The following is a 10,640-nucleotide window of genomic DNA, read 5'->3' as shown; positions in this document are numbered from 1 at the left end:
TACATTTTAAAACTATTCATTGAAACATTAAAAAAAAAAAACTCAAATATTACAGCATCATCCTTAGAGAGATTTTTTTTTTTTCTGTGAAGTATATAAATAAAAAAAAAAAAAAAAAAATCAGAGATGGTGCGTCTTCTTTTGACCGTTGGCCTACCATTCTCCAAGTAGGAGAAATTGCTTGTTAAAATAGTGAGGGAAAGCCATCTCCCATCTTACACCCACAATTTCCCAACTGATTGGTTGCTGTCGCTGCTAACCCCTCAGCCGTTTTCTTCTACTCTTAACAAAACTCTCTCTGATCTCTTCTTCTGACCTTGAAGAAATTTTTAATGCAATCCCTACAATAGCAAATGGCAATCTCCCTCTTTAGTAAATTAGCCGAATCTTGTAAAACTCTGACTAAAGGAACAAATTAATTGGAGTTTTCATCTCCAAGTCCACAGTCCTGGCGTCACCAATAATGTTATTAAAATAAATATAGGTTCACACTACATACTGTTTCATAGATATACCAGTTTCTTTACTGTTCACAGATCACCTGTTTTACCTACTCTTGTAGCCATCACAGATTTTCTTGATTCCCAAGAGTTAGTTTTCATCTTCGAGTTCTTCTACACGTGGGCATTAATGAGAACTTCAAGCTCTAGAATTTCTTGTTGCATCAGTCTCCTAGCCAGAGATCAACTGCCATTCAATACCAAAAGAAAAAGTATTCTCAACATACCCTTAATTGAAAAATGATAATAATACCCTTAATTGAAAAATGATAACAATAGAAAAATGTTATAATTTCTATTTAGATATTATTCTTTTTCTTTTTTGTGGGCCACATATCCTTCCATTTGATCACCAGAACAAGACCATTGAGAAGGTATTGCCATTTCTTTGAATTGCCTATGACTGGTCGCGAGTAGGAGTCTAGTGATCATATTCTAATCAAGGCTGCTTAACCTAATCTAATTGGTGGAGAGGATAGAGGGAATTAATGTTGTTGCTGATTAACATCTAATTGGTGGAAAGCTCACACTAAGGGACTCCACCTACCCAGAGCTGCAAATAGAAAAGATACTTTATGTAGTCATTGCAGATCCCTCGGATAAAGTCCTTTTCTGTTTGAGGTTCGGATGAAAAAGATTGGATCTTCTCCTAGTTAATATGGTATGATAGGATGCCTAGACACCTAATTTGAGAATAAGGATTTCTGGGGCCACAAGTTAACTAAACTTCTCAACTGTATAACTGCTGAAAGCTAGCATCAGAACCATATGAAAGGGTTTCCTTAGTTTCTTTATCTTAACACAAGAAGAGTACACCTACCTGCCAAACTAAGTATTACAAACATCCCATTGCTAATGCTTGTCCTTATGTATATTCTATTTCAATCATTTTCATTTCCTATTTTATGATATCATGAATACCTCTCACCACAATCTTGACTATTTTTCAGAGCATAAAAAATAGTTCTTTGAAAAATAAAATTTAGTTGTGGAAACTAAGAAATAAAATAGAAAATGCTTCTTTTGAGTACAACACACTTTTTGAGCTTGTGGGTATTAGGTAGAAGACAAGGATGCAAATGTCAACTGTTGGCATATATACATTCCTTCAAATGAATTTTTGTACTAACCATGATGTAATACAACACCTTTACATTCTCTAATAGAAACTATATGCATTTTGATGTATGCTTCAGGGATCAAAGAATATAACTTAATGTTTCTTTAAACAGGGAAAACAGATCTTATCTGACAGGTTCAACAACTATTTGAGTTTTGAACCATCCATCCAAAAAGTGCACTTGAAGGTGATATCTGCAGAAATTAGCACATGCCTCCATCACAATAAGGTACTTTTCAAACAATATATACCTCTCACCATGAACCAAAGAAACAATTATAATCTATGAGGGTTTCATTAACTATTTTGAAGTTTAACCATCAAAAAAGTGTATTTGAGGGGGATGTTTTAAAAAATAAGCACCTGCCATCATCAACAGGTAGTTTTCAATAATATGTAGCTCCCACTATGAGAATGAGAACCCACTATGACAATGAACGTGTAGTTGAAGAAAGCATTTAAAGTAGGAAAATATATCAATAGCATGAAGAACAAATGCACTGAACCATTTCTTTCGGCTCAAGTGTTGATTGAAGCAATAAACTTGGAAGTCCAAGTTGATGGCAACATTTTGTCGCGTTTAGACTTGATGACAGAGAGCCCACATTCTATAACAACCCTATCTTAAGACAATCGCAAAGAAAAAAAAAGAGCCAAGTATCTTGAACACTACGCAAGTGTAGCAACATTCATCGTGTAGGCCACTTACATGGTGACACAATTACTATCCATTGGAGTATTTCAAGAGTTCAAATTGTCAAAATCTGTGCAACAGTTCATTCCACAAAGCCAGAAATCATTATATAATGTCTGCATATAGACAAAGGAATATCCAGAAGTCTACTGTTCCTCACGATCTCTTATTTTGATGCATATCAGTCAAAAACTAATGATACTAAATGCAAACTGAAGAACCATAATTGAAGCACTTAGTGAGACATGACAACTTCTTTCGTTATATATTTGGTAGTTGGTGATTTAAAAGGATTGGAAGGTTAATAAATTTCTTGATATACTAGATTGATTTATTAGCTTAATCAATCATGACTAACTTCTGTTTCACTTCCTGAACTAGATGCCTTTAATTAAATTATAAAGTTTGATACAAACACATACCTTTGGGTAGTTAGCCATAAGATCAATCCTAATATAGTAATACCCTATGCTCAACCCATAAATTTATTGAAAGTATGTGGATGACAAATAATTTAATTTAACAAGGGGTTCATACAACAGTAGAAGTAATAAAGTATATACTATGTAAAAGAATTCTATGCACTGAAATGCTAGACAAAGGAACAAAGCAAACCTAAAAAAAAGGAACAATCATTTAATCTGGGCCTAGCAATAACATGGGGCAAAAATAATTTGAGAAACTTTATGAACAACCTGGTTCCAGATAGTTTTGATCACCCCAGGTGTCACCAAAGGCTGTTTTGGCTTCTCTCTCTCTCTTTTTTATTTTTTTTCCCAATAAGAAGGCTGTTTTTCGTGATTATACTATGTAAAGTGCAATACAGACTATGGTTGGAGTGAAGAAAATAATAAAGGAAGAGATGAGTGGAAAAAAGTAGGGAAAGTTCAGATGGATCCTTCTATTTTGTTCAAATAAAAGGGAAGGAAAGGAAGGAAAACAAAACCACCACCACCCCCCCAAATGAGAAATAATTAGCATCAGCGTCATGAGATGAGCTGGGATCAACTAAACAATTCTAGAAAGCCAGAATCAAGTGAATGATTTTAAAAGCAGGATATCAATCAAATGAAAAGAAAAGGACAATAGTTGAAAAATAGGATACCCTAGTTGAAAATTAGGACAAAGAAAGGATGAAATACTTTTGTGGAGAATGCTGAAGGATACAAAAGAAAAAGGAAAAGAAAAGCATGTTTGTTAGCTGATATGAATTACAAATAATACAAACAGGACACCTGGCATACAGGAAAATATACAAGAGAGACAAGAAAAGTGAGTAGAAATACAAGGATAAGCTTCCAAGTGTGTCTCCATTAACTAATCAATAAGGCAAAGTAAGTGGGGAACATTAAGTGGTTATAGCCACAATTCAGTAAGAAGAAGCATCATGATTTTATGATGAGACATTAAGAATTTAACATCAAGTGCCAGATTTGCTTAATTAATAGTATACAGATGTTTGTTGCATAGGGATGCATAATGAAAACAGAGACATAAAATATGCTTTAAAAAGGAGGGTATTTGCTAACAATTGTACTTTCTAAAATAAAAATGCAATATGAGCAGTATCAAACATTATCAACTACCTACAATAGAACAAAAATTTATGGTGTTTGGCACGGAAAATAACATAGTAATTAAAAGTACATACTTGATCATTGATCATTCTCTCTCGAATGTCAATGAAACAAGGTGGTGCAGTGTGACCAATTTCATTTAAGAATCATATTCATCTGTAATATGTTATAAGATTTTTGATACTCATTATACTGAAATTCACCTTCCTGAGTGCAAGGATGATACACTACAAAAGTATTGCCTTTTGAGAAGGACTCAAAGTTGAAACAAGTGACATCGACTCCTCAGTATTTGAATGCCTCATCCACTCATGTTTGTCACCTAAAAACATCTGTATATAGAGATCAGAACAAAATACACATCAAATCATTTCTTTATTAGGGAAAAAAAATTATGGAGTTCTGGCTTGAATTCACAACTTGCTTAAAGATTGCTAGCATTTGTAAATGAAATTGATTAAAAATGTTCTTTATTAGGGTTGTCTCACATGCAGGAAATGGAGATATGGATTGCAGGTATTCAGGGACAGCACCAAGTTAATGGATTTAGGATTAAATATGATGGATCAATTGCTGGAGAAAAGGCTAGGCAATCATGTAAGCATTAGGGTTTTGAATGTGCAATTATTAGGGGTAAATAAAACAAAAAAAGAAGGAAATTTGGAACAAGTTCAGATTTACCCCTCAAAACTAGCCCTGTTTTTTCAATGTTTACATAAGCTTTAACAGTTGAGCAATCAAGTCCTTAAATTCCATATATTTTTTATTGGGTTCAGTAGTAAATACTAACCTTCCTTATAGCTTCATGTGATAACATCTGTCAGAACTATGTTTGAAGAAACAGAAGGTTGGGAGGGGAGAGAGAGAGAACATGCACAGATGTGGATCATCAGTATCTTCTGCAGAAAGTGTCAAGCATTAATGACAGGCCTCCTCTACACTAGATGTGATGAAAATTAATAATTTCTGGGGTGTATGCTTCATTCTGCGTTTAAACAAGAAGTGTTTGAAATAGATGACAGCCAAGCATACATCAGTTTCTGCAGCAAGTGAAGGATGTGCTCTTCATTTCAGGCTGTAACAGTGACTTACAATTAGAAATTGCATCAACACACAATAATACTAAGGGAAAGAGCAGATCTTAGGAAACATTTCCAAAACTGATTAGCAAGTTTATGTTTCTTTTTTTTTTTTTTTACCAGCTAGCAATCAGTTCACAGATATTAATCTCCATGTTTTACTAGAAAATATGGCATCCAGAATAAGCCTCTGTAGATCTCCAGTTAGATACTTTGGTAAAGGCGCTTGGACAGATAGTTGAATGTCCTGCAATAGTGAAATAGTCAATATTTTTATCCCTTCATTTTACCTTACAATACGTACGAAAGAATTCAAATAATAATGGGGGTTGTTTATGTACCTGCATCACCAATAACAGAATTAAGAGAAAAAAGCTGCTTTTTTTTTTTCCACAGATGAGCTCTGGTCAGTTATCCTAGATTGCAAAACCGGATATGCACTTTTAAGCAACTTTACTGCATTTACTGAATAATAGATCCTAACTACAAAAATTTCAAAGTCCTCATCTGACACTTAAATACAAACAAAATGAAAGATCGAATGTGTGAGAACTAAAGTTCTCAATAGAAACAAATAAGATACCTATCTGTTGACTCTCAAAACAATCAAGAAAAATCTCCATCGGTCCCATAGCCCTTCTCAATGGCATTGTGATTAAGCAGACTCCTATTACCCTTTGCCAACCCACCACACACACGCAACCCCCCCCCCCCCCCCCCAAAAAAAAAAAAAAAAAAAAAAAACCTCCCTTCAAAAAAAAAGAAAAAGAAAGAAGAAGAAGGAAGATAGGAGAGAGAAAAGAAGAAGAAGGTAAGCATGGCATTTAGAGCTTTTATTTCTAACCATGTGAGAATGAACTATTGAAGCAAGTAAAGCTACTTCAAGAGATTTCAAGCATTGAGTATGTTTGTCTGTTCATTACTCCAAATCAATTAATGCATATTAAGGATACAGTTTCCTCTTCTGTTAGTGCACCACCACCGAAAAAGTCAAAGTCCTACAAGTAATTTGGGTAACTTGTCTCTGTCCTCTAATGGAGGAAATCCACATGTAATTCCTTCCTAACAAAGTGAGAATTAGTATTTCTAGAGAAATCAATTGGAAAAATTAAAAGTTGATAGCAAGGAGAAATTATGAAATTTAATATCTAATCAGAATAGAAAAGCCATTAAGTTAACCATAGATAAAGTTCACAACCTGGAATGAGAAACCTAGTACCTCTTTGAGCTTTTTGAGTAAATAAAAAAGGAAACTGCAAGTCAAAATGCACCAGTTTTTACCTTGATATATCATAGCTCGACACTTCTGTTGTATAACATAATTGTGCCTCATACGCTAGAGGGCATGAGAATTGTATCAGCTTATGTTTAACATGCTTAGAAAAGCAGTAAGAGATTTCACACTATTTTCCATATACTAATAATTAATTTATATGATATGCATTCATTCGAAAGAAAATGAAGTTAATATTTCTATATCTGTGACTGCCTAGAGCAAGCAAACACAAAATAACAGATTAACTTGGAGGATAAATACTACAAAAGATTCACAAATGGACAATGATATATCCATTCCTAAGCGTCTAGATTTCAGGCAACTGTTTTGTTTGATATTATTAGGGATATGGTGTATTCTAGATGAAGCAAGAAAGTTTTGGAAGGATTAATACTAGCTTGGGGGCAGAATTCTTTCTGCTGGGAGGGCATAGCTCTTTTATTTCCGCATTGTTGCTGGGCCAAGCATTCTAACTAGAGTGTTTGGATTTTTTTTTTCTAGCTATATTTGTATTGAGAACAAGGGAGGAGAGTGAGAGAATTGCTGGTGTAATTCCATTACTGTAATCTCAAGTTCTTAATACAATTTCAGATTCTCTTCTTTCCATTTGCTTAAGTTCCTTACTCTATCAGATATCCCCTCTCCATGCTGAAACACAATTTATGCAGTTAAACTATTGCAGACTAATCATAACTTAGAAGATATACTAGTACAATAAACACCCACTGCACCAAGTTCTTAATTTCAATTTTTTTCCTTTACAAGGTTTTGTGATGTAGTAAAGAGTAGTACGTGTTCTTTGTGAATAATGTGGTGGGATATTCCTGGGTAGATTTTGAGGTTAAACATTTGTGAAGGTAGCTAAAGATGATTAACATTTGTAAATGAAAGGCTTGAAAATGTTCTTTATTAGGGCTGTCTTACAGGCTTAAAATGAAGATATGGTTGCGGGCTTTCAGGAACAGCAGCAAGCTATTGGATTTAGAATTGAATATGATGGATCAGTTGATGGAGAAAAGGCTAGCCTAATATGCAGTATTAGATTTTTGAATGTGCAATGATTTAGGGTAAATAAAGCAAAAAAATAATGAAATTAATTTGGAATAAGTGTAGATATAGCCTCAAACTAGCATTGTTTCTTCAATGTGATCGTAAACCTTTAAAAGTTGAACAATCAAGTCCTCAAACTTGGACGTTTTTTCTGGTTCAGTACTAACCTTCCTTAAGCAAACACCATTAATGCACACTTGCAATGACACAAAACAGGCTCACATCATCTAAGGATTTTTTTTTTTTTTAATTCTCTATTTATAAGTAATAATTCCAGACTGATGAAAGCAGTATGGTCATACAATATATAGACTTCTAGTTATTTGATTCCTTCAATGAATTAGGCCACTTTAACAGTGCAGAATTAAAATTTTCAAATTGCATTAAGAACTAAAGGGCCACACTGAGAAGCACATTGCTTCTTGAAGACTAAAGAAAAGCACTGGTTAGACGAATGTGAAGAAGAAACGACGCCCTTGGACCCTCCGGCGGCTTACAACGAACCGCTTGCAACCCAATGCAGCTGCTCCTCCTTTTCAGTTGCAAATCAACAGCAGCAGAATCTTCAAATATCAATTTCCGTATTAAATAAGAAGAAATTCACGAAATTGTAATCAAGTGTAACAATTGATGTTGCAATTGGCAAGAAATTTGTGAATTGCGGAGAGGAAAAATAAAATAAAAATAGACGAGGGAAAAGTTTCCTTCAAAGAGGAAAAGGATTCCCTTGTAGCAAGCATTGGTATTTGAAAAGCCACCAGTGCAACACATCTTCCCGGCAGACAAACACGATTGGAGGGTGAAATTCAGATTAAAATATTTAGAAACTGAAAATGTAGATTAAAAGTAATACGAATGGCACCTTTAAGAGCTGACTCGTAGCAGAAAGGAAAGCAGTAATCCTTTGGTCAGTTTGGCGAAGAGCTTCGAATAAAGTAGTCCTTATTGGAAGCAATTTCTTTGAATGGTGGTCATTGGTGGAGCTGCCTATCCTTAAAGAATCACCGAAATCGTGTTCCTTGATGTAGCTTCCTGTTCACTTGCTCTTTCTCTCTCTCTCTCTCTCTCTCTCTCTCTCATTGTTAGTTGTTGCCGGGGGGAGGAAGGGAAAGTGGAGATATGCCATTACCATGTACCAGCTTTGGCTGTTGGAGATGGAGAGTCGGAGCCGATGAGTGCAGGCACTAAGCATTAAGGCACCGATGGGCTTGTGGATTCTCCCAAACAACTCTTATTAATTAAAATTCTCTGTGTTCTTCACTCTATCTGCTCTCCTTGCTCATCATTTGCATCCATCTTCATCTCGAAATTTCAATCATGGCCCATCAACTTATGTAATTTATCAATGATATCGCTGATTATAATTTGTATAATAAAAATTTTGAAAAAAATAATTTATATGTAAAAAATATTTTTTTATAATATTAAATTAATAATATGTATTTATATCAAACATAAATAAATATTTACAAATTTTAATATAGATTATTAAAATTCAGAAAATGATTTATCTGTACTTTATATAAATGTGGGAAGGGAAGGGATGGGAGACATTGTTTTTACGAATAATATCTTCATTCTTCAAATAAATTATAATTATATTTTTATTATTTAAATTAATTTTAATATTTTTAATTTTAAAATTTATATAAATTTAAAATTTTTAATTCTATTTATAATTAATTTTAATTAAATATAAAATTTTATAAGAAAATATAGATACATTATATATATTATAGATTATACATAAAAAAACAAATCTTAATGTGATATTAATGATACTATATATTACTAAATTTGTCAATAATCTAATTTTAACTTTAAAACATGTTATATTGAAGAATTTATAATTTTATTTATTATTATTAATGAAAAATATTGTAATATTAATGAAAAATTAATATTGAATTTTATAAATCACAATACATAAAATTCTTAAAAGAGAATGAAAATATAAAAAATAAATTACTATCCTAATACAAACTTAACAAAAATTATTCCTAATAAATAGATTTCTAAAAAAGAAAATGTAAACTAAATAAAAGAGAAAAACTATATATCCAATATGATTAAAAAAATTAAAATTAAACTTAATAATAATTATAAATAATATGAATGTTATGTAATTAAATATTATAATTAAATAATATGATAGGGCAGTGCTAAGATACGGATCTCTTAATGAGAGATTATAATTTGAGAAAAATATCAGTACCACACTCCCAGTATGCAAAGTGGTAAGGCATGTCCCAATTACTGCATGTTCATATATTTTTTTCAATTAACTATAAATATATTTTTATTATTTAAATTAATTTTAATATTTAAAATTTTTAATTTTAGAATTCATTTAAAAAATTTAAAATTTTTTTTATCTTGCTTATATTTAGCTTCAAGTAAATACAAAATTTTATAAAAAGTAATTAATTAAAATAAAAAATTAATAAATAAAAAATAAAAATACAATTAATTTGTAATCTAAAATACATATATAAATATATGAGGGGAATATTGGTTTTGCTCAAGATGCCCACAATAATTTTATATCATGAAAATAAAAGACTAAATTTAATTGGCTATTAAAAATTAATTAATTTTAATTTTTTATTTAAATTTATTTTAAAAATTATGTAAATTTAAAATTTTTAATTCTACTCATACTTAAATACTCTTTAACTTTTTTTTTAACAATAGTTACATGAGAATTCTATTATCATTTTTATATAATAATTTTATCTTTTATTAATTATTTTTATATATTGAATCGTTGTTGTTAGTAAAAATAAGATAAATTTAATTTGGACATTAGAAACTTATATTGATAATATAATATAAGTTAATAAATAATTAGTCCATGGCTTAGGAATTTTAATATAAATTTTATAACAAAATTATATTTAAGAATAAAAAATAATATATTATATTAGTGAAATTAGGAATATATGTAAGACTAGGATTCCTAAATATGGATGAAAATTTTGATAAATATATAGAAGGATAAATTATTTAGGCATACATAAAAGATATTATAAATGCTTTTAGTAATTTATTTTATTTTATTTTATTATATATATATATATATATATATATAATTTATTTTATTTATATAAATACTAACAAAAAGATATCTATAGTGACAGAAGCATGAATTCATCGCTATTGATATAAATTTGCAACAGATAAATTGTCACGAATTCATAAAAATTGTTACTAATAACATTTAGCAACAATAAATCCGTCGCTAATGTGTTTAGCGACACTTTATTGTGGCTAAATCTGTCACTAAATAATTTAATTTCTAAATATTATCATAATTAATATAAATTAAAATTTTAATGTTATTT

The 10,640-nt window shown here is 31.0% G+C and overlaps 1 long non-coding RNA gene across 10 annotated transcripts; it reads right to left on the bottom strand.

The window, feature by feature from the left end:
* LOC110652058 (uncharacterized) lies at positions 1-8,611 on the bottom strand. 10 transcript variants are annotated; one of them, XR_009149384.1, is made up of 6 exons: positions 5,091-5,656; positions 4,924-4,966; positions 4,682-4,790; positions 4,095-4,223; positions 551-1,814; positions 1-341 (listed from the first exon to the last, which is right to left on the bottom strand). It is a non-coding gene; the product is annotated as an uncharacterized LOC110652058 (long non-coding RNA). The 10 variants fall into 10 exon arrangements; XR_009149390.1 differs by having other exon boundaries at positions 4,682-5,217; positions 5,312-5,386; positions 5,554-5,628; XR_009149389.1 differs by adding an exon at positions 8,159-8,611 and having other exon boundaries at positions 4,682-5,217.
* Between the last annotated feature and the right edge of the window lie 2,029 nt (positions 8,612-10,640).

Source organism: Hevea brasiliensis, chromosome 6 (assembly GCF_030052815.1).
Source record: "Hevea brasiliensis isolate MT/VB/25A 57/8 chromosome 6, ASM3005281v1, whole genome shotgun sequence".
NCBI classification, from domain to species: domain Eukaryota; kingdom Viridiplantae; phylum Streptophyta; class Magnoliopsida; order Malpighiales; family Euphorbiaceae; genus Hevea; species Hevea brasiliensis.
The sequence above is the reverse complement of the archived record's forward strand: the minus strand, read 5'-3'. Positions and strand labels throughout refer to the sequence as shown.